Source organism: Cyprinus carpio, chromosome A7, assembly GCF_018340385.1.
Source record: "Cyprinus carpio isolate SPL01 chromosome A7, ASM1834038v1, whole genome shotgun sequence".
In the NCBI taxonomy this organism is placed as follows: Eukaryota; Metazoa; Chordata; class Actinopteri; order Cypriniformes; family Cyprinidae; genus Cyprinus; species Cyprinus carpio.
The window spans coordinates 40,488,689-40,493,668 of record NC_056578.1 but is presented as its reverse complement, the minus strand read 5'-3'; positions in this window follow the sequence as shown (position 1 = coordinate 40,493,668).

Genomic DNA, 4,980 nt, shown 5'->3' with positions numbered 1-4,980 from the left:
CAAGACGGAATGACCCGAACCGCGTGGCATTCAGGGAGCCTCAGGACCTTCTTATAACTCCGTGCTCCTGAAAACAAAGTTGCCCAGGTCTCCGGGGATGACCGGGATGGTCGATTCGGCCTGTGGATGATAGGAGCACCAGTAGTGAAGCACCTCGACGAGGTCTCCGTTACTGATGGATGTGGGATGGCGCGCGCTTGCTGACATCGGCAGGCAAATCCATGGGGTGATTTTCATTCTAGAGTTCCATTGGTAAAGATTGCTCTGAAAAGCACCGGCCAACAACGATCTCTGGTGGCTGGGTGGTAAATTAGGACGGGAGTTTACTTCACAAGTGCGTTTAGAATGGGGGGGGGATTGTGTTGTTGAACTCCAGGACTTCTGGCTTGGAGCTTCGACGCTCTCAAGAACAGGACGTCAGGAACACTCTCCACTTGATCTGCACGCAGCAATCTCAGAGGGAAGCTGAGGATTGATTTCTCCATGTGCTGTTAAAGACTAGAAGAAGAGTGGAATCCACAGTGAAATATGCAGTTTTAGGAAGTGTAGTATTTGTGTCGAAGGTGCAAGTCAAGCTGTTACCTAAGCTGTCACCACCATTGAGCTAGGTAGGTGTGGTTTCAGCAACCCGCTCCCGCCTCTTTATCCAGGAGTGACATGCTGCCAAGATGGCAACAGCCGGTGTTCTGTCGATTTGTCCTACCCTGTCAGATTTTGTTACCTAACATTAAAACAGTGGGTAGTACTATTAGACAACGAAAAATGCTACCTGTAAAGTTATGGTTTATTAACATCTACACCTACCACAACCCTAAACCTACCCTTACAGTAATGCAGATACATTTGTTGTTTTTGTTCACATGAGAAAAAGGACCAATATTGATGTGCAGTACCACCTGGTAGGACATCTGACGGTGGGAATAAAAAGTATTAAACTCTGGTTTGTTGAAATAGCACAGCCAGATTAGATAAAATCAATTATATTAAGCCTTAAAGTCCCCATGAAATTAAAATTAGTATTTGACTATCCATAAATATAATTTTGGATAGTCACAATTGTAATTCGACTAGTCACAATGACAACAAGCGATATCTGCAATTATAATTGCACTAGTAAGAAATCGGATTAGAGATGTCTAAATACTTTATGACTAGTCAAAACTCCAAGTAGATATCTGTAATTACTTTATAGATATCGTTCTATAGACGCTCATACAGCCGCAAATATAAACAAGAGATCTCGAATTCAATTTTGACTAGTCACCACTTTATAGTTTAAGATATCTGAAATGCAATTGCTCCTCTCGAAATGCTGTTGTGTTACGTGTCAGAATAAATTTACTCCGCTCCTCCCCACCTATCCTTGCTAACTTGCTAACAACATAATAAAGCTCCGCTTTTGTTGTCACGGAGAGAAAAGGCTACGTGATTTATCTTCATGGTATTAAATAAATCTGATGCAGCCCTTGTGGGAAAAGTTCTCCCAGCGTTTTTATGCGTGTATAGCCTTACTGTGGTTTTAATCTAATCATGTCTGCAAAATGGACACGTACTCAGTGTAACGCTCAATGACTGTCGCAGAAGAAACAAATCAAAAAATAAAAAAAAACTGCTCGGTCGTATGTGCATCACATTGGTTTCACGACATTAGTGTATGACAATGTACGCACTAAGCTGAGTTTTGTTGTTGATCATTATTATTGGATCTTTAAAGAAGGTCGGTCGCCACTCTGCAGACTTTATCTTACCATTCATTCTGTCTTTGCCCTCAGAACTTCGCAAAATATATAGACACGCGAGATAAAAGCTTCTAACCGAAATAAAAGTGTGCTATTTCTTCTTAAATTATTTAGTGGCGGAAATGAAGCCTCCATAAATAGCCCACAAGCGTGGGAGTATTGTATTATAGAAAGAGATCCATGATGATGATATTCTGCTGTGTTCAGTGATGAGCTTCAATGTATTCTTTTAGGCAGCTGGCGTATTTGCACTAGGTTGTAAATATCATATATTTAGCAGTATTTTTTTTAATGTATGCCATTTACACTCCAAGTGCAAATAGCAGCACCTTTTTAACGATGTGCCATTTACACTAAGTGCAAAATATATAGATTATATTTACTATTCTAGCCACATTTTCATGCTATTTATACTACCTTCAAAGTGGTACTTATCTGCACCTCATTATTGTATTACATTATAAAAAACAGTAACACAGACAACGTAGTGAGTGTTAATGATCATTTTAACTCAAGTTTTTAAATGGATGCCACCTACTGGGACAATATAGGCCTCCCTACACAATAACTATTAACTTTAATTATTTCCTTAATTCTTATTGAACAAAATACATGCCTTTCCGACACGATATGAGATTTGTAAATGTGTTAACTATTTTGCAAGAGGCTGACGCAAACTCAGGGAAGCACACTTTAACCACTAATCCACTACAACTGATGCTGATTCAGCGTCGTTTAGTGTTAACTATCCTAATCATGTTGGTGGGCGATAGTGCAAGTAGTCTCTGACAACAAGGCAGGCTTGCACTTAAATAGACACTGATTCTTACCATTATATCAAATGTTGCAACGGCTGACATAAGGCTTAAGCATGTGTTCGTTTGTAAATAAAGCCTAACAATTTAATCCACAGCACACACACGTCTCAACATTATGATATAAACCAGGACAAAAGCCCATTTAAGTCCTGCCTGTATAGCCTACCACTTTTACACATGCTCCAGTTATTTTTTTTTTTTTCCTCTCCATACTTTTGAATTACTTCTGTATAAAACGGTTTAAAAATCACCCAAAGATGCAGGACCTTTATTATACAACTCTTAGATAAAGCTGCGAATGACAACAGATTCCAAGCTAGGATTGGTTAAATAATGTTTAAGGTGGAGCTCAACAAAGGTGTATTTGCATGCACATTGTAGATATCTATAAACATTTTGTCTGGTCAAATGGTTAATTCCAGATATTTACATTGCAATTACGCCTAGTCACAAAGCTAAATGCAGATATCTTTAAATCTAGTTCTTCCTAGTCAAATCTGATTGGGATGTATAACTAAGTGGCAGATATCTTTAAATGGGTTTTGACTAGTCATAATTCCAATTCAAGATATCTACAACTAATTTGACTAGTCATAAATGAATCGCAGTTATAAATGTATTTTGGATATCTTTAAAAATGTGGAATTAAAGATATCTTAAATTGTATTTTGACTAGTCAAATCATATTTAAAGATATCTTGAATTGGAATTACGACTAGTCAAAACGCAATTGAAGATATCCAAAAATATTTTTCCAATGGAAGTCACTGGAAGATTATGACTAGTAGTAATCACATTGCAGATATCTTAATTCCAATTACGACGAGTCATAATTGCAATATAGATATCTGGAATTACAATTGTGACTACTCGAAATTATATTTATGGATAGTCAAAACAAAAGTTTTAAATGTTAAAATGGCTTGCCATAGGCACCGCCAACCGCCAAATGAAACACTGCACTTGCGGACTTACAATGTCTTTTAAGTGCACGAGACCGTAGGGCAGGGGTCGGCAGGTAAGTTTGGCATCAGCAACAGCTCACTACCAGTTACAAAAGACACTGCAACAGTTTATCACAGGCAATTCTACTTGCATTTGCTTAAATTATTGTTGGACTATGTTCTAGGCCACCATCTATTGTCAAAATTGTTTTTTGGCTCGATGCCAAACTTACTTGCCGACCCCTGGTCTATGGTTTTCCCACACACGCTGCTCATTCTCAGTGTTCAATCGACTCCTTTATCTCCCGTAAATAATATCGCACACGTTATTACATTAACGTAACGTTTCTTGCATACAATTTACACTTAATTATACTCTGAATTACATTAATGCAATTAAGAGATTTTTAAATGTATCCTCACCTGTGTTGTGTGCATATGTTTCTGGTTCGTGAAGACGTGTTTGGACCGTTCACAGCAACTACAGCTACAACTTTGCTTGATCTCACCTGCAGAAAGACATTTTTGCGTCAAGCATCCTTTTATTCGGTCATATACCTCCACCCGGGTCCTCATCTCCGGGTGACTCGCGGAGATAAAAGAAGAAGCGCTTGATTCGCCGCCGCCTCCTCCCGACCCAGACAATATCACACAAACACAGGTAAAACACATGTTAAAAGCGCTTACAGTGCTTTTCATGTATATTCAGGTTAATATAAGGGGTAAGCCGTATGCAATGTATTTGGGTCTGGGATATATAGCTGAATTTCTCACATATGTTTAATATATCATTAGGTTATCACTAATTATTGACTTGATTATAAAATCTTCCTAAAGCCTCAGGCCGTAACTTTTTGTTTAACCAATTATCCGACATCAATTTTTGGGCAGCGTACATAACCAGCCAGTGTTTCAAAACTTCTCCTTACTTTGCCCGTTTCACAACTGTAAATTTGGTATAATGTTTTTCTAATTTGAGTGGTACACAGATTTTTCGCGGGAAATATGAGCACGCCGCCGTTCGTCTTTGCGTCTTAGTCCGTCTGTAAAACACACAGAGTCCCTTATTGGTAGGCAATATCTCAATTCTATATCTCATGTGAGTCTGCAGCTGCTGGAATAATTAAACGTCTCATTTTGATGGCGGATTGTACATCCAGAAGTATTATTTTAATGAACCCATGTAAATGTCTGAAATTAGATTACATTCCAGTTTTAAAGATACGTGGGATTACACGACTTGAAGTACAAATATATTTCAAAGAGAACCAGTTCTAAGGAGTATTAGTTGGTTTAAAAGAAGAATTTCTTTATATGAAATTAGAATGGTATGACAATTAGAGATTAGACTGTACAGAAACTGAAATCTACTAAACGCTAATTGACACTAGTTTATACACGTAGTCCCGCAATGTTGATGTTAACATTAACAATTTGAGAACAAAGTAGAACAATAATAATTTGCAATGTTTGAGAGTA